Below are 20991 nucleotides of genomic sequence, written 5' to 3' on the forward strand. Positions count from 1 at the left end.
TAAGACCCTGTGGTAATTGTTGACATCGCAGCAAACAGTCAACTATAGCTGTTACCTTTACACCAGTTAAACATCATAGACTGTTTATTTATATGGACACCGTAAGTGTTCACGGACTTTGAAGACAAAAGACCTAGAGCTATCGCTACTGACTGGCTGCTGTATAGGTCATAAACAATGCCATATTAACAGGTGGAATATGCGTCTAGTTAAAAAAGTTAAAATCCAGGTCAAATACCTTTTTTTCTCAAACCTGGTTTCTCTCATCATAGTCAGCTCCTATCATGCTGATTTATGTACAAAAGTTCATTTTAATTAGTTGTTTGAATTTAAAAAGACGACTCACTGACAGCTATTTTGACAAATGAGGGTTTCTGCAGTGGTCTTACTAGATTAGTAGAGTTGTAGTGGGACAGCTAGAGAAAACCATAGCAACCACTAACACTATTATCATTTCACGTTCATCGCTGTAATGTCTGCCTAAAAAAACACAGGAATATGATTTGCTGTGGACTGTGCCCACCTGAGGGATCTTTAATGTTTTATCTGTTGGTATTCGTTCACCAGTGCAATATGTCACATGCCTGTTAAGGCAGCCTTTTGGCCATTGCGCATCAGTGGACTGAAATGAAGGCACATTGTCCATATTGGAGTCATTAAAACACATGTCAAGCACTGGAATTTCTATCTATCTTGTATGAGCCTTATTTCCAGTTGAATGTGTATTGTTTCAGACTCATTGATCTGCTGTTCTGTGGTTCTGTAAATTTAATTTACTGACTAAAAACATGTACATAATTTCATCTTAGTGTACCAAAACCAGAGTGTAGGGTATACGTGGATCCTGCTCTTTGCCTTTTAAAGAGCATTTAGTCTTCTTCAGTCGATCAGATATTGGGATGTATCATTGTATGATTGTCTTGGAATTAAATAGCTTATTCCCAAATTACTATATTGTTATATTGTTGTCCATGTTGGCCTTGTATCATGTATGCTATCCAATCATAACCTCGTGAGTACATATATGTCTGATATATTGCCTATCAGAAACTGTAAACAGAATGAAATATGAGATGTCAGTTTTATGACCATGAAGTTTGTTACAACCTTCTTGAACACATGTTTGGAGGTTATATTGCTTCTGATTTAGGGAATATGTTTGGCTCCTTTTAACCTCGTCTGTGAAACACACAGGTCAGACCATTAGGATAAGTGTGAGGGTAATTGTTGCAAAACATGTCCAACACACAAATGAACAACTAAATGCTACAATGTTTGAACAACATCATATTTCCAGCTTGGCTCATTCGTTTTAACATTCAAAGTAAAAATCCGAAGTCTTGAAAATGTGGCATATGGTTTTTGTAAGGTTGGACAAACATTGTTGCTGCCATAAATGAAAGAAAATGTTAAAAGGATAACCTAATGGTGCTGTTTGTGGGCCATGCAGAGCTCAGTGATTTAACATCTTTACACTTGGCAACGCAAGTAAGTAGAGGGTTTAAAAGAGGAGAATGAAATCATGGGACTTCAGGGTTTGGTCTTTAAATATGAATCTGGTACATGATAACAGTTTCTAAAGTTCTCTAAAGGAGTACCCCCATTATCTGTATAAAACACTCAAAAGAAACTCCAGTAAGTGCAGCAGTCACAACTTGCACAATGCAAAAATGTGCTTTCTTTTTGGTCTAGATTTTTTCATAGCCCTCACAGCGACACTTATGAAGATGTTTCTTACTAAACCGAAAATTCAAACATTCAGAGACATTTGAAAAAAAAGGTAAGAATGAGTTATGCCACTAAGATTTATTGTTTATAACAATGACCTTCTGTACAAAGCACCATCGATGTCTGTAGAGATTTTTCAGTCCGGAATGATAGATCAAAGTATCCATCACTTGAGCCTCGTGTGGTCTCAAAAACAGGGACAAGAATGAAAACAAACTGAGTACAGCGTGGCTGTGTCCTCATAAAAACTCAAAACTCTCTCAGTTTAAGTTGCATGTGCTTTCCTCATAACTGGACTAAAGGAGTCCAACCCCAGCTGTTCAATAACAAAAGATAAACGCTTTACCAACTATTTATGGCATCTGAGTGTTTTCCTTTTTGTGTTGGACAATGACTGACGCAAGAACACGTGGGGACAAGAAGAGACGAGAGAAAAAGGCATTCTGCACACCACACGTCCCCAAGTTATGAATATAGTAAGCAGCATGGAGCCGCTCACATGGACCTGAATGGTAATTAGTTGATAAATGTCTGTTTGCACATGTGAAGATTCTGTTTCACCATGGCAACAACCTTGACCAGGAGTTAGAGACTGTGATGTGGGGGTGATTGTAATAATGATGATGATGAAATGTATATCTCAGAACAAGTGTGGCTTATTGTTTGTTGTTTATTTTGCATTACTGCTGCTCAATACACAACAGCAAAGATAGCAAGCTTTGACAAGAAATAGATACTTGCACATGAAAAAAAAGAAGATGCTACCTGAAGATAATGATGCTGAAACATTTATTAGAAAAATAAACACTCCTTGGCTGTTTCTATCTGGATAAAAGAGTCCATATATATGAGGCAAACAAGAGCAATCTTGTGTTTGAGTTGATTTTGAACTTTTTTGTTTGATTTCTATGGTTACACATAGTATTATATTATTACATTCCCACTAACTGATGCTGTCTAATGTGTTCAACATCATACTGTGAATATTTACTCCACTCTACATAGTTCAGGAGACACGGCCCCTAAAGGAAAACGTTAAATCTTAATAGACGGCGTTAACTTAATTCAGTTTGATTTAGCTAACAGCATGGTATAACAAATAACAGCCAAGTGGATGAGAAAATAGAGCAGAAGCTATTAATTTTTCTAGATTTGAGAGATAGAAAAACACAATGGTTTAATGTGATTAGGATTATTTATGGATTAAACTGAAGCTTTTCACTGCTTATTGTAAATTAAGCTGGAGTAAACATTTCCTCGGGCTTCTGTTGCCAGGTGCAGCAGTTAAAAGTGTCACACAGATGTTGGAAGGCTAACAGATTATAAGAGACCAATAACTTGGCTGGACATTTTGAGTTCAGACCATTTCAGCTCCAGTCGGAGCTCTGTGTATCTTTAGAGCAAGCCTTTGGTGAGTCAACAGTCTAGCCACCATGTTTTCACAGACGTCAAGATGAAACCTACGCACTTGCATTCAACAGTTTGGAACCAGAGCAGATACATTTTTCAGTGCCTTTTGTTACACAGAGGAGCTAAACATAATTCATCAGCACCCTGCCAAGCTGACTGGTGTGTGTGTGTAACCTCGTGTGTGATTCATGGGCTGCTGCTGGGTGCAGATAAACCATTAAGTCGGGGGCTGCAAAACAGAGACTGCCCATGTGAACAGACATCTGTATGCCTCTGGCTCTCACCAATAACACTGTCCATGCACGCTGTGAGGAGCATGATGGATTAGGTTGCACAGTGTGTGACTGTGCGTGTCTGTCTGACTGCTGGGCATGTTTCTGTGGTGAGTAGTGTCAGGAAGCTGAAATTTGTCTGTGCTTTGGGACACAAAGATGTAGCAGATTCTCCAACATGGTGTACAAACTCCCAACATTACAATATTGATGTATGTGCAACATCATGATAAAGGACATTGGCAAATCTACTTTGATCTGTATGTGTGGCTGTATTTGTAAACTAACCAGACTGGAAAATTGGTTTTTGACTGATCTAAATGCCTTACAAATCATCGTACACCATCACACTTATTTCTTATAAAATCCAATACTGCCATAAATGAGCACTCTTTGTTCATTTGCACCATTAACCACAACAATCTTATTGATCTAGAGATATTAAAGAGAAGAGCACAATGGTATAGGTATTGCATAATCTCAAGACAGTTGTAAAGTTCATATAATCATACTATATACACTACCGTTCAAAAGTTTGGGGTCACTTAGAAATTTCCTTATTTTGAAAGAAAAGTACTGCTTTTTTCAATGAAGATAACATTAAATTAATCAGAAATACACTCTATACATTGTTAATGTGGTAAATGACTATTCTAGCTGCAAACGTCTGGTTTTAATGGAATATCTACATAGGTGTATAGAGGCCCCATTCCATCACTCCAGTGTTCTAATGGTACATTGGGCTTGCTAATTGCGTTAGAAAGCTAATGGATGATTAGAAAATCCTTCAAAACCCCAGTTACGTTAGCACAGCTGAAAGGGTTTTGCTGGTTAGAGAAGCTATAAAACTGGCCTTTCTTTGAGCTAGTTGAGTATCTGAAGGCTATTCCATTCGAGAAATTCCAAGAAACTGAACATTTCCTACAATGATGTGTACTACTCCCTTCAGAGAACAGCACAAACAGGCTCTAACCAGAGTAGAAAGAGAAGTGAGAGCCCCGGTGCACAACAGTACAAGAAGACAAGTACATTAGAGTCTCTAGTTTGAGAAATAGACGCCTCACAGGTCCTGAACTGGCAGCTTCATTAAATGGTACCCGCAAAACGCCAGTTGTCAACGTCTACAGTGAAGAGGTGACTCTGGGATGCTGGTCTTCTGGGCAGAGTGGCAAAGAAAAGGCCATATCTGAGACTGGCCAATAAAAGGAAAAGATTAATATGGGTAAAAGAACAAGACATTGGACAGAGGAAGATTGGAAAAAAGTGTTATGGACAGGACAAATCGAAGTTTCAGGTGTTTGGATCACACAGAAGAACATTTGTGAGATGCAGAACAAGTGGAAGATGCTGGAAGAGTGCCTGACGCCATCTGTCAAGCATGGTATAGGTAATGTGATGTCTGGGGCTGCTTTGGTGCTGGTAAAGTGGGAGATTTGTACCAGATATAAGGGATTTTGAATAAGGAAGGCTATCAATCCATTTTGCAACGCCATGCCATACCCTGTGGACAGCGCTGGATTGGAGACAATTTCCTCCTACAACAGGACAATGACCAAAGCACACTTTCAAATATGCAAGAACTATTTAGGGAAGAAGCAGGCAGCTGGTATTCTGTCTGTAATGGAGTGGACAGCGGAGTCATCAGATCTCAACCCCATTGAGCTGTTGTGGGAGCAGCTTGACCGTATGGTACGCAAAAAGTGCCCATCAAGCCAATCCAACTTGTGGGAGGTGCTTCAGGAAGCGTGGGTGAAATTTCTTCAGATTCCCTCAACAAATTAACAGCTAGAATGCCAAAGGTCTGCAATGCTGTAATTGCTGAAAAGGGAGCATTCTTTGATGAAAGCAAAGTTTGAATGACAAAATTATTATTTCAACTAAAAATCATTATTTCTAACCTTGTCAATGTCTTGACTATATTTTCTATTCATTTTGTAACTCCATTTGATAAATAAAACTGTGAGTTTTCATGGAAAACACAAAATTGTCTGGGTGACCCCAAACTTTTGAACGGTAGTGTATACTGTATTGTCCTATCACCCCTGATGTATGGATTTCTCACTTACCACTCTGCAGGGATGTCATACTCATATTAAAGACAAGCCAACAGCAGGACACGCAAAACAACATATTATACAAACTGAAATGTGAAGCTCATCACAATGAACCTCTTCATGTCCCACTAAAGTTAATACCATAGATCTTTCTGGGAGCCTTAATTGATATGATCTTTCCTTCTCCTTCTATTACCATCTACTATTAGATCTGTTGGCTTGAACTGCCATCAAATTAAGATCAGTCTATTATCATTAATTTGCGTTCCTGCAAACCGTACACATACTTTTAACATAGTAATTGGCAATTTAATCATAAGTCTGTATGAGCTGTGTTGTAATTATTGTTGATGTTGTCTGTCTCTATCCATCTCTCTTTCTGCCTCTCCCCCTCCTTATTTTCCAGCCTAGCGTGGTCTAAGCAGATGGCTTTTCAACGCAAGTCTGGTTCTGCTCGAGGTTTCTGCCTGTTATCTTGTCTTGATGTTGGGTCTTTGTAAATAATACAAAGAGTGCGGCCCAGACCTGAGGCCTATGCTACAAAGCAAGTTCATCTTTTGCAAACTATGATATTAGAAAATGTGAAATTAAAAACATAATTCAGACTACAATAAACACGCTCTGCACTTGCAAAATAAAGGAATAACTGACAGAAGTAAATGCCCAAACTAAGTTTTATAACAGAACTTTCCCATTGTGTGAGATAGATCTGACTGTAATAACTCCCATTTATTCCCAGAAACTGATTTTTGGTTTAATTTCGTTTGTGGTGTGTGACAGTTTTAATATTTCAGCTGCAGCCTGATGGTATCAAACAGACCAGTATGAAGATAATAAAAATGATTGAAATGATAAGCACACATAATTTTACATCTTACATCTCTGGTGTAAACGTATTTCAGTTCCCTGATAAAGACTGATGTCAGGAAAGCACAATCAATAACTTCATTTTTATATTTTCAGAATTTAAATCATACAGGTAGATAAAGTGTCCTTCCAGTCTCTCTACCTCCTCCCCTCCTGATTAGATCGCAGAGCTTTATGATCAAGCAGATTGGTTAGTCAATAGGCAGTTGTATTTTACAAACCGATCTCCTATCATGAACATAACCTGCCCGGGAGCAGGTTAGATGATCAGCATCAGCCACCATGGAGATCCATGGGGCATTTTCAGATAACATTTTGTGAATTGGCACTTTTTTATATTTGACTTTTTTGATTGATTGATTGATTGATTGATTGATTGATTGATTGATTGATTGATTGATTGATTGGTAAAAGACCAATCAGAAGATTACAAAGCCATTATCACCCATCCTCTGGGAACCATGAATGTTTGTGCAGTTTGAGGTGTTTAGAAAGATTTTCATCAGTTGGTTGGGCTTAATGAAAAGTCAGGTGAGGATCAAAGTAAAACAACTCAGAGGACCATAAATGTATACACAAAATGTAGATTGAACAGCTGGGTCATTTTATATATACAAAGGAAAATCTTGTAATAAAAAATAATAAAAAATGTATCAGGGTGTCACTAATGTCATGTTAAACTATCAACTGGGGATAATGAATGTCTGTACTAGTCAGACATTGCCTTCACTGAACCATGAACCATGTCAAACAAATGTGAAGGCTTCCCATCACGTTGACAGATGGGAATAATGAGAGCCATCCACCATATAGTGTCACACAGCAATGTCAATATGCAGAAAGTCCCCTCCAAATATATATGCACATGAACCTCTAAGAAACACAGCAAACGTTTGCTCAGTTGTGAACAAGACAGATCAGCTGTCCAAGCTGAGTCAACAGTGCTGATCACATTAGCCAGCAAACACCTGCCAAACTAAACTGTGACTGTAGTTCATCATCGTGGATGTTTTTCGAAAAGGGTTCATTTGACTTCTAACAAGAGGTGTGATTTAATTGTTTAAGAGACTGATCCAGTATCATTATCCTCAGAAAAACTTAAATAAAAATGACAGGCAATACACCTTAGGACTGAATTTTAATGACCCCCTCTGGGAGATTGTGAGAATGTCTAAAGCAACCTCTGGTATCAATAATCATCCAGTGTTCTTTTACTTATTAAACATAAACCAAACATGTGAACAACTTGTTCTGGAAAACATATCAGAGTATCAATAAATCCATGTAAAATGATCATCTAGGCACCATGATAGTCTGTATAAAACTGACACAATAAGGAGAACAGGTGTGTTTACTGCAAGGGTTCTTAACAGTAACTCTGCTGGCCTTTAATGAAACCTGTAGCCATTGTTCAGTAAAAAAAAAAAAAAAAGGTGTCCTCAGTGAAAACCACAATATAAGATTTAAGATGAGTATGTTTCAGTGCAAATTGGTAATGAGGCTCATAATTACAGCTATGGTAGTTTAATCTTTGTATAAAATATTGTTGAATAAAAGGTTGATAGAATTACTGTGAAGAATAAATTGAGTCCAGAGACTGCAGGGCTATAAAATGTGAAAATGTGAGAAATCACTTCAACAGAGAAACGGTCAGACATTAGGTCTAATATTTTTGTTATAAGTCGTATAGAGGGATGTAGCTGGATTTTCACGTAACTGAAAAAGGAAAACATTAATAGACATGTTTTATGGTCAGATTTTGGCTAACAAGGACTGAGATAAACACGTTTTACCATTAGAGACAATGAATAAATGACTCCTCTTTTCTGTTTTCATGACAGCGGATACTTAGGGCCTATAGTGATAATATGTTTGCAAACCATATTTCCCATGTGGTGTACTCTGAATTGAAGCAAGACCCAATTATTGTTTTTTTTTTAGAACTCTCTTGGAAATCATTCCAGTAAATGGAAGTCATTACACAAGGCCCACTGGGAATACACTGCAGGGGAAACTGATCCCAGTACAGTCTTAAATGTTGGTAATGGACCCACGCACACATTGTCAGCGGCCATGACAGACTGATTGAGATTTGGCACTTATTCTGACATGGATAAAAAGGCTTTTAGAGATGTTCTGATTTTATTGGCATGAATCACACTTAGCCTGCCCTAGGCAAGCTCCTGTAGATGATCCAAAGAGAGACAAAAACTGACAAAGAATACTTGTGAAGTGAGTGAAAAAAGACAGGGGGTTGAAGTGGGGGGGGCATAACAGTGCTACAAGAAGGCCTTTGAATAAAAGACTTACAGGCCTTTTTGAATCAAGAGCCACAAAGGAACTGGGCTAAAGCTTCCTTTTGCTCAATCCCCTTGTGTTCAAACATGCTGACACGATAAAAGACAGTGAAACTCCAAAGTAGACAAACTAGTCGAGTTTGATGGTTACTTAATTCAACCTGATGTAGAACCCTCTTACAGCTACGGCAAATAAATGTTTATGTCTCCTCTTCACTTACTTTGTTTTCTCACTGGTGCACTCAGCTCATTTGAACTTTCTCTTGTTATCTCACTCTTCTTTAAGCTAGTACAGCAACAACATGAATTCATTTCATCTTTTATAAAACATCAGATATTGCAATGCAGTAGAGAAGTTTGAGAGGTGACGCATTGCTTGATTAATAAACAAAGTCCAACCCAAAGGTTCCTGTACCTCACTACGACTGCTGAAGCAGGACTCTTGGGAGTGTATTTAGTCCCTCCACCCTCAAATTAAAATAGATGCTAAAATAGATGTTAAGTCCAAGCAGCATCTCTGGTGTTCAAAACGAGGCTTGCTCCAAAGGAATCCTCATTAGATCCCATGTGAAAACGTCCCATTTTACAGCACATCTAAAAATTTGACACAAAACCAGTAATGGTCTCTGAAGCTCATTTCTTTATTTGTCACACCTTAATGGGATTACATTTTTTACATAACCTATCTGTTTTGATCATGTTAAGGCTAAGACGTTTGCATAAGTTTGCATAACATAAGGCATGGTGCAGTTGACAGACTAGTGGGCAGTAGCCATTTACCAGGTGGCTTAAGGCCTGCACCAGCTTCACCTCTTTGCCAGTTTAGTGATCAAAAGTTAGGTTGAGTCAGCATTTCCCATGGTTAGGCTCCATTACCTCTTGTCAGAAACCACTGGGTGATGCTGCTGAGACTATGTCCATTATTTATGTAGTCTCTAGTTTAGTCCTGAGTTCTTTAAAGTGCGACCTTATTACAAATTTAAGGACTCTGGTTTTGAGCCAGTTTCTCAAAGTATCATCACGGGTGAGGTCAGCTATGAGCTCTGTTGATCTGTGACCACACACATCGGTGATCTAAGTATTTTGAGTCTAGCTGAACTTCACTGCAAGCAGAGAACCTGAACTGCTCATGGGCAGCGAAAAACATCATTTCCAGGCAGTGATGAGTTACCTTTTCTGGTCTCCTTGAAAGGCTTCTGTTGCTTTTATATCAAAGAGGTAGAAGTGCTGTCATGAGGAAGGCCCATTTTACTCTCTTTTTTTTTGTTAAGGTGCACAGAGCTGGTTAGCAGTTGTTAGTATGCTGGCTACAACTGTTTTCTACCTTAAAGGTGACATATCACGCTTTTTTCATCAATACATATTGGTCTAAGAGGTCCCCAAAACATGTCTTTAAAGTTTATGCTCAAAAAAACACTTTGAAATCAGATTTTGGCATGCCTGAAAAGCGCTCTTCTTCAGCCCTCCGCAGAACAGTCGGTTTTCTCTCTGACCACGCCCCCTCAGGAAGTGGATGTGCCTCGGCTCTCCAGCACGTTGATCTAATGTTTACATGTTGGCTGAATATACACGGTTGCTCACAGATCACGTTACTTCAACCCTCTGAATCTGATCCAGAATCTGATCCTGACGGAGAGGCGCCTGCAGCAGGACCTTTCTAAACGATTGGTCACAGATTTAGTGTTTCTTGTTGTTTTATTTATCAGTATGTAGACGTGTTTCTTGATACACAGCTACAGCTACGACATGTAGCTATGTGGCTATGCTAACTAGCGCTAGCACTTTTCCATAATAAATAAAAATCATCCCCTAGATCTTCAAATCTGCAGACGTGGGGAGTAAAACCGACCTTTGTGTTTATTAAGACAGCCTAGACAACTAGCATGCCTCCCTCCTAAGCTCCTTGTTACCACACATTTGTGCAGGTAATGAAAAACAGAGGAGGGGTTGAGTTGTATTTATACAGTCTATGAGTCTATGGGCTGAACAAGCTCTGAGCTCTGACTCCGTTACAGACCGGATATTGTTGTGACGTAACAAAAACACGGAAGTCTGAAACGGCTCGTTTCACACACATTTACAGAAAAGTGGAGAAATCAGAACGGGGGCAGAATGGATTTTTTTCATTCTCGGGGGTTTGTAGACATGCCAGGGAAACATATTTCAGGTAGAGAACCATTAAAAAGTCAATTTTGCATGATATGTCACCTTTAATAGAAGATAACAATTCTGTGCATATACATTTGTGACTCATGTTGACACGTTAATTTACTTTGGGCCATCGACTCAAAATACCAAGAGATAAGGCTCACAGAGTCACTTTAATAGAATTGATTTTAAAAGATGTCTTCTTATTGCTTTATCCTCATTTTGCTGTCCTATCTGACCTTTTTTCTTAATATTCCTCTACTTGTTTTTTCCCTCACCTCCTCAACTTTTTATTGCTATCAATTTATTGAATTGCCTTTCTGGCTTCCATTTTATTACTTTGATTTATTGCCTTTATTTTTTTTATGCCGTGCTTCTATTGCTTGGATAATGCTTATATGTCCTTTATTGTTCTCATTTCCTTTTAATGCTTTTATAGCTTTTATTTATTTATTGTTGTATTTTATTTTATTTTCCTTAGTGCTTATATCTCTTTGAAATGCTTGTATCTCTATGATGGCTGTGACCATCCAGTTTCCACAGGAGGCGTGTGCATTGTGTTCTGTCAGCGCTGCACGCTGATCCACTAATCCGAGACAGTTTTTGTCAATGCTACTGTTTTGAAAGTGAGCTCTATGAGGCATCTCAGCTCCATCTCAGAAGCATCTCCCTGCTATTGTTACGGGTGTGAGGGTGAACCCAAAAGCAGCACACTGGAGCCCGGAGGAAACAGCAGGTAACAGTCTTTACTAACCCGGTCACACAATGTCTGTTGAGAAGCTGGTTTCGCTGTGTGGAGGATCAGGCTGGAAACAGACGAGGAGCAGGCAAATCTCTTGGTCGGGGACAGAGGGCTGAGGTAGTTACCAGGGCAGAAACGAGGAAGGTAGGTCGGGGACAGGCAGGGTCGAAACCGGGAGATCAGTCCGAGGAAAAGTGCTGGAGAGTCTTGCATTTGCAGTGAGAACAATCTGGCACTGAGTGAGCTGAAACCGGGACTTAAATACTGGCAGCAGGTAATGAGAAACAGGTGATTTGTGTTGGCTTAATGAGGAGAGTGTGGTTCAGGTAAACGAAGGGGAGTGGAAATGTAGTGGGCTGAGAGGCTGAGCAGGTGTGGCAGGTGATAACTGTGACAGCTATGCTACGACAAAGATACGCAAGTCCAATTTTGAGGGGGCCCACGTCCAGAATGCATCAAGCAGAACAGAGAAAATATACCTTGACAGGAAGTACGGCATATACCATCTGATCAATTTCAAAATAAAACACTCTGTAAAGCCCCTCGACCGTACATCAAATTGTATAGAAAATAAATACTGCTTGAAGATTGATATATTGTTACTACGAAACAGCCATATATCCACAATCCAGGCTGACTTTGTCTAAAGGTAACAGCACAATAAAGTAGAACAAATTCATAACAGAATAAACCTGCATAAATCAAAACTGTATAGTAGCATACTCACCAACGGTAGAAGCACACAAGTCACAGAATAATATGCAAATGAGCACTGAATCAACCACATAAAGGCATTGTAATCTGTTGTTAGTATGCTTTTCTCTCTAAACTGAGCCCAGCTGCCCCGGGCTGTTCACAACTGCACTACACTTCAAATATGCCTCCAGTGTAACAGGGCCCAAACCATTGGATGGACCTAAATCCTGGCACTTACAGAAAGTAACGCACACACTTCCTATGGATTTCAGGCTTAACTCTCTACTACTTTTCTCTCTTACTGCTTCTAGCCCTTTGTGCTTTTTCTATCTTTTAATTGTATACATTATTTTACATTTTTGAACATTGGTTTTGAATTCGTTCATGTTGAGGTGTAAAGCCCATCGCACTTATATTTTTCCAGAAGTTCTCCATGTTTGCATCGTGTGGATAATATCAGTAATTAAGTTTTTTTTCTGTAGGGGATTAATGCCTCAGTGTCTGAGTCTGTGTTGGAGCTTTTCAGCCGGGCAATCATTAGGATTTTAATTTTGGATGGGCCAAAGTAATTTTGGCTGGACTGTTTTAATTAAAGACTCTCTCCCTGTATACTTTCCTTTGACTGCTTCATACTTGTAGTCCTGCATGGATTGTCTGGACCAGTCCATCCATTAATTAATTCATGGTGTTTTAGTTCTATTCCAGCAAATGTCATCTTATTTCAGGGATCAGGCTATGTTTTGTGTCTGTTGATTGCGGGAAGAGTTTCTTCAACTGTTGGGCGGGTCAAATTGACTTTTAACAAGAGAGAGAGAGAGAAAGAGGGGGACTTTGTGCCATCAATTCAGAAGCTTGTCTCATTAGAAATGGAAATATGCTCTCAAAGCAATAAAGAGACTTCAAGTCAGGCAGGAATTATAAACCCATTTCCCCATCTTACCAATACTGTTTTCTAGATTTTCTGGTCCTAATAGGAAATGTTTTAGCCACAAATGTAGACAGTGACTGCAACTGAAATCTCACCCTTTGGTAAAACCACATTGCATGTTGTGACTGGTCACTTGATAGCAGTGTGCGTTGTAACAAAATGTTGTTTTCCTGTAAATTGGCATCTAATTGCTCTCCTAGCCATTCTCCAAGCTGTGTCTGTATTGCAGGCCATTTAGGCTCACCCACAACACTGAGTCATACTTGCTCATTGTAGCTGCATGTAAATGTGAATATCCTTCAAAACATCTTTTCAAGTGCTTCTACGGTGTCTTTCTTTTGGCTGCTCTGTAGTTGTACCCTCCAGGGAAACTTCCACCCGCACAGATTGCTGTCGTTGAAAGCGCTATAAATTGTATATCATTTGCCACCATCTTCTCCATCTCACGGTCCAATTCTGAAGGGATATACAGTATAGAGTAATGATGTACAATTTAAAACAGGTCCGTAAAGTCTTGCAACTTGGTGCAATTTGCCCCTATCTTGAGCCTGATTGCAGGAAAAATTGCCTGAAATTTCTGCTACTGGAACTGCGCTCTTATGCTGACTAAGTTCAATTCAATATATGTAAAGTTGATATGTGTGAAGAAAGGTGGCTGCTCTTTTTCCTGGTTATTTGAAGACCAGACTCTACAGATGTGAAACCAATTCCATTGCCTCTAATGCAGTTCCTGCCCTGGAGCAAGCCATAGGCCAGGTGTTTGGCCCCAGGCAGGCACAGGATGAGTTAACCCCTGATTAAAATAAAAATGTCAGAATTGTATTCACAGACTGTGCTTTCAAGTAGTTTTATAAATTCATACCAAAAAAAAAGAAACTGTCATGATTGCTTGATATCTAAACTTGACCTTAGAAAAAAAACTACACTGCAATCATCAGTAGTGGTGCAACGGATCATCGTTGATCCGTGATCCGTACGGATGCCTCTCCACGGTTCGGCACGGACGTGGTCTGCGGATCGCTTGATGAAAAAAGTTGCACGCGTTCACGTGATGGCTGCATGTGCAATCCACACTCACTCGTCAAGCGCAGCGGTAGTCATGGTAAGTGAAGGAGCAGAGGAACTTGAAAAACCTCCTGCATCTTGTAAGTCACATGTATGGGAGCATTTTGGTTTCCCTGTGAAATACAGTGAATGCTGAATGTGCTTGAGCCACGTTATGAAATTCCGTCGCGCACCCACTAGACCAGAGGCCGTCAATACGCGGGCCGCGTCCGGCCGCCTATTTGTGGCCCCCGAACTGTTATTCCTTCACTCTGTGTTTTGGTCGGGTCACCTTGTGTTTACCGGGACTTGTCTCCATGTCAACGATACGCAGACAGCCTGTTAATGGGTCACTTAGAGTCCACTGCTGCGAGTGAAATTTTTAACTTTCACTTTCGTTTATGGAGCAGTTCACATATTGGCACTTTGCCAGCTGTAGGACCCTAGAATCAAACGGTGTGTTCCAAGTTTGCAGCTCAAAGAAAAGTGGACGGTGAAAATCAACGATTGAAAGAAGAATGGAGTGAAACTTTTGAAGTTCCTCTTCTCCTTCACTTGCCATGCCATGAAATGCAGTGAATGAGGCAGGACTGGGCCCACAGATAGGGTGCTTTGCACAAGCAGTACATTTTGAGATGAATCTTGTTTTTATTTTATTGGCAAAAGTTTAAAAGTGTTTTACAAAATAAATGGAGGGACAAAGTTGTATTTGTCTTTTTTTTTCTTTTTTTTTTTTTGCTGATCCGAAAAATGATCCGATCCGTGACTCAAACCGTGATCCGATCCGAACCGTGAGTTTTTGATCTGTTGCACCCCTAATCATCAGTTACGCTCTGAGGATGCAAGTAATTTCACTCCCACATATTGCTATTCTGAATTACCAGCTCATTTGCACAAAAAAGGCTGAGTAAGCCTCCAAAATACACAAATGGATTAATTAGCACTGATCAAAAGCCGCTTGATTACTTTGTGATTTCGTCCCCCAGTAAGGTCTGAATGCAATATTCAGTTTTCAATGTACACAATACTGATAATCTTGACTTACATAATTGGCTCACTGTGTAAAAAGAGGAACTGATGAATTAATTGAAAGCACATAATTGTATAGAATCTGAAGAGCTAAATGAGGTGGCATGTTGGCTGATTGTAAATGGGGTCTCAACATATGCATACTTATTTAGTAATCAAACGAGACTTTCATGCAGAGCTTGTCACCTCATTTAACACATCCAACCTTTCATCTGTACCAAAACTGTGTTGTCATAGTAATTCTAAAAATGGGATACAATTTCATTACTCTAAAGTGGTTGGGATTGATTTTGCTGAGCTCAATGTGTGCATTGACATAAAAACAAAACAGCTTATGATGACTGATAGCTTTATCACAGGATGCTCAGTTTAAGCAGAGAAATCACAGCGACAAGCATAAAGCCATGAGTGTATAAGTGTATAAGTATATACAGCACACCTGCTGTTTTAAATCCCTGATGACAAGCAACACGTGAGAAAGGTTTGGCTGAGGAGGGACACAGGGAGGGGATATTAGTGAGGTAATTTTAGGGATTGATACTGTGGAGAAATGGTGTGCTGGTTGCAAGAGATCCTCCTCTCTTAAAGCGGATTCTTTGTTCAAGTTTTAGTGTCTTTTCTCCTGATCTCTTATCCAACCTTAGTAACTGGAAGGACAACAGATGGACAGATAAATCAAAACCTGCGTCAAGCAAATCATCTGATAATACCACTAAATGATCTGCTGTAAAGACCACAGCAGTGTGTTTGTACAGGTTACTGATGCATTCATGTGTATGAGATACAACTATGTGCGGTCTGCCAGTATGAATCACTGTGGACGTTTTCTGGCATGAAATGTTAATGCTAATAGTTGAATTTATTTTTGTACCTGAATTTGTTGTTTATATTTAATATAGTCACTACAAGAATATAAATAAGAGGAAAAGCCAGGCAGGATATAAATAATATGCCCATTGAACTTCCTATGTTGAAAAAAGTACTAAACTTAACTCATCTTGTTGTTGAAGTTACATGAGTGGACTTGTGACCTTTAGGATGTACGTTTAGCAGAAGGAGAAGAAGAGAAGGTCTGGTAAATGAGGATTAGGAAGCATATTCTGTGTGTATCAGGGAAGAGAAGAGACTCCTAATCTGTACACAATGATTGAAAATAAGTCCATATTAATGTCATTTTTAACATAGAGGCTCCACTATAGGATTTAGCGCACAAGTATGTACAAGGATAGGTATCAGATGGTGTTGGAGACAGATGGTGTGTGATCTAATTTTACCACAGAGAAATTATAATCAAACTAACTGCAAGCAGCAGTAAGAGGTTGAAGCTTTCTAGATGACATTGCAGTCTAATGATGCACAAAAAGTTAATAATTTATTTATAAAAACTTTAATCCGACGTATTTTTAAGCATGTCAAATCAAGTTTGGGATTACATACTGATGCAAGACATCTGGGTTGAACTGGAATGATTCATCTGCTGTCTTAATTGCTTCCATAACTATATTAAATGATGGTAATGGTGCAACGATACATTTAAAATCCCAAGCATCAAAGAGTTCTTTGTGAAATTGATTGAAAGCTTCAAGGATTCAGCTTGACAGTGCACAGTTCCTGAGCTGTGATTCACATCAACACAGAGAAACCAAGTCTGTACACAACATACGCAACAAGAAATACAGATAAATAGTAGTCACACCTGTAAAAGTTAGAAAGACAAGATGCACTATTGAGTGTATTTCAGGCTGTCAGACAGAGAAAGCCTGACTCTGTTGTTGTTGTGGCAGGTGTGTGCTATACAAGCTGAGAGTTGACACCTGGGGTCCGTTTCACAAAGCAGGTTCAATAAAACTCTGAGTCTAACCCTGAACTCTAGTTGATCTACTCTGAGATAGGAAACTCTGTGTTTTCGGTTCCACAACAGCTGATTTGAGTTAGTTAAATCAACTTGGAGTAGTTTCACCTGGGGTTAAGCACGTGCACCACAACTTTAAAAAGACAGCATCAATGGAGCCCCGATTCGACGAGTAACCATGGCAAAGGAGAAGAAGAGGGCTGCATTTTTCACCCCACTGGAACTGGACATCCTTATTCGCTCATATGGCGAGTTTGAGCATGTTTTTTAAAAAAAATGCAACACCGCTGCAGGTGTCAAACAGAGGGAGATGGCATGGGAGAACATTGCGGCTCGGGTCAATGCGTACGTTTAAATGTAGTCCTTTGCAATCACAGGGGGAAACTGCTTGAATGGTAGCCTATTAATTTATTTAATTTAGGTGCAATCCGGCTGGGGAGAAGCGCACCTGGCTGCAGCTTAAGATGAAATATAAAAACATTGTTCAAACAGGTAAGACCTCGGCATAATATCATGGGGGGTACCTCATTTTGATCATGTTTTACATTGTAAAGTAAATATTAAGTGTCTGTTTGACTGTGCAGTTGTTTTATCCCCAACATAATGCTGTTTTCACACACATGCATGCATTTTCATCTATATCATGTTCTGTTAAATAATTAAGCCTATTTAAACTAACACAGACTTCTACTCAGCCAACAGAAAGAAAGCAGATGCCCGTAAAACGGGTGGCGGCCGAGCACCGCCACCTCTAACGGAGGCAGAGGCGCTGGCTCTGAGACAGAATTTTGGAAGGCCAGCGACTGAGGGAATCCCTGGAGGGAGCTCATCCTCTGAGCCCACCCCCCAAGACACAAGTGCCTTTATAACATGTAATATTCCTAGACCTATATATCTTTTTTTAAGCCTATTCATACAAATATTTATTTCCCTTTTCATTTTTTTTTTTTTTCTCCCAACATATTCTGATGGTGCGATCTGCCTGGTGGAGCCCCCTCACGCCACAACAGACCTTATAACTGTAAGTAGGCAATACTCCAAAGATTTTGCCAAATGGTGGTTTAAGTTTACTGAGACATATCACTGATCTAGGATGAAGAGTACGAGGAGACTTTGTCTGCTGCCTTCACAGAGGGGGAACCAGAAAGGCCTATAGAGGTAGCATTTGATATGTTATTGCTAGTTCTCTTCCCATTCACATTTCTTAACATTCTGGTGTAAAATAGAGTGTGACATTTAGCCTACACTGAAGTATTAACACATTGTCATCCTTTTTAACAGGGCATGGCTGGGCAGCAGCAGGAGGGTCCCTCAACTTCAACTGCACAGATTGACACAGTGAGATGGATGTTCAGTAAACACCAGAGGTTCATTCTGTGGAATTCATGTGCAACTGTATAATTTAATGTCCTCCTTATGTATTCCCAGTTAAAGATATCTACAAAATATTTCTTCTGAAAAAAATTGAAAAAACCAACAAAGAAATGCAGTTCTTGGACCGCCAGATGAGAAGGGCAGATCTCCAAATTGAATTACTAGAGCACAAGTTAGAGGTGGGTGCATGGTCACAGGTGAATTATGTTAATTATGTTAACTACAGGAACATTAACTAAACTATCTCTTGTATTTGTAGGAAATAAAGAAGACCTAATGAAATTTGTATTATGTTTTTATTTGACTGCTGCTGTGTTGGTGGTGGTAGTGGTGATGATATTGTCTTAATCTCTGAAGTGGATGCGGGATATGGTGTCTCTGACTGCTCTGCCGTCCTGCATACAGTGGCCTTACTTAAGTGCCCTGCATCTCCAACATTATACAAAAAACTCCCATTTGCAAAAAAACGCAGAGCAACACACAATATCTGCTGGGATGTAAGAGCACGACTACGGTGGGTAATGTTTCAAATGTACGGACGGATTAAGTTGTGTATGTAGATGATCGACTGTGAAGTGAAACGGTACCGCTCAAAAAGATAATTGTCCAGAAATGCTGAAACATCTATGCGCGGTCTGATTATCATCTCCCGACGAATATTTAATTCTCTGCGCAATAATGCTGCACCTTCATCCACGGGATCATTAACAAAAGGACATGCCATTTTAGTGAAAAAAGTTGGCACCTAATATAGGCCTACTGATTGATTTTTGAATTATTATTTAAATAACAGACGGCAGAAATACGCTACGCCAACACTCGCCTGCCGACTGAATGAATGAGGAAATCAAATACCGTGTGTGGCTGAAAGGGGGCGGAGACTGAGAGAAACTTGAGGTTCATTGAGAAAAACCTGGTCCCGACCAGATTAGGTTCATAGAGTCTGTTACTACGGTAACTGACCGAGAGTTTGAGTTACCTCCCTCTGTGAAACAGGCTAGAGTTACCCCTCTTTCTCTGGTTTGAGTTACCTCCCTTTGTGAAACGGAAAACACAGAGTTTCCCTCATTTCAGGGTTAAAAAACTCAGAGTATTCACTAAACCTGCTTTGTGAAACGGACCCCTGTAGTGTTGCAATCATTCTCACAACTCTCTCTCTGAAGGTGTGTTCAGATGCAGTAAATATGTGCCAGGGAGCAATTACCAAAGACAGCTCCTTCACACTGCATCATATTTCGCCAATCTGATCCAAGGTGTTTGAGAGGTTATATCTCATCAAAATCCTTACTGCTGGGTTTGTTTCTATCAGCCTCAGTTAAAACGTTTGTCCTCCTGGAGGTAACAAAATCTACCCTTGCATTTTTGCATCCCAACACGTGACCTGCTGCCAGAAAGAAAACACATACCAACGATTTCACTATGTTGATAGCTGTTTGTTTAATAAAATCATCCATCAACAATGAGAGGTGACATATTGGGAATGCTCCTGATTGGCCCGACTGGAATTGATGCAAGGAGATCGATATCCCTGGACAAACAAAGGCAAACTCGAGTGAGTGGAAACTCAGCAGATGTATAAGTGTTCCACAGTCGCTCTCAAAGGTGAAACGCAAACCTCTGCTTCTAGGTGCAAATAAAGGAGGTTTGTACAAGCTACCTGGGACTTGAACTTGTCAATATCATGATCATTTATTAATCTAAATAGAATACAAATCCACATATGGATGTTTGTGTTTTGTAAAATTCAACAACTCGTGATACTCTAAGTATTTCTGTTCTTCTGTGTTAAATGAAGCCTGATATCGTTGTGTTGTTGTTGTTGTTCTTTTGTAATGTGCAAAGCACATAAACAGTATTTTTTTACTCCTTATCATTGAAAACAGCCACAGTAGGATGGATTACCCTGAAGATTTCATAACCTTGTAAGTTGAATGGCATATATTAGATATATACGAAAATCGAAGAAAAAATCGGAAGAAAAATATCTGTAGAAAATCTGCAAAATGATTCTATATTTGTGTTATGAGGATTTTAAGAGTTGAGTGCTTTAAGTGTATAGTTGAATTTTCACTAAGATTTGCTGTGCTGGAAACTGCTTAATTTTATGAGAGTTTTTAGTTTGGCTTAGATTAGGAGAAGAAGAAAAGTACTTGAAAAACAGAGACCCATAAATGACTGTTCATCTGTGGTTAAAATTTGAAGTATCTAAGCTTGGCCCGCCTGAGAGGTGCTCCAATTTAGTTTGCAAAACACTCCAAAGCGCCCTCAAAATGGGAAGATCGCAATAATATTAATTGCACACACCACATGTATTCAGCCACTGTATTGTGTTCAACTCATGGGTTTGACAATCACTACCTGCTTCGTTGTGACTCACTCATAATGGTTTTCCATTTTCAAAAATATGAGAAAAAGGAATAGGAAACTAATTTAAAACAGACCCAGATCCTTTCAGTGATGCTGGTAATGGAAACAGGGACCTCCAGAGGAGTTTATCAGCTTGTTGCTTAGGAACACTGTCATCAGTGTACTGAGCATCTCCTATAGAGG

General features: G+C 39.5%; 1 protein-coding gene across 1 annotated transcript in view; it reads right to left on the reverse strand.

Moving 5' to 3' along the window:
- oprm1 (opioid receptor, mu 1) overlaps positions 1–20991 on the reverse strand; it is a 45034-nt gene that overhangs the window by 11445 nt on the left and 12598 nt on the right.

This window comes from Notolabrus celidotus, chromosome 4 (genome assembly GCF_009762535.1).
Source record: "Notolabrus celidotus isolate fNotCel1 chromosome 4, fNotCel1.pri, whole genome shotgun sequence".
NCBI lineage: Eukaryota > Metazoa > Chordata > Actinopteri > Labriformes > Labridae > Notolabrus > Notolabrus celidotus.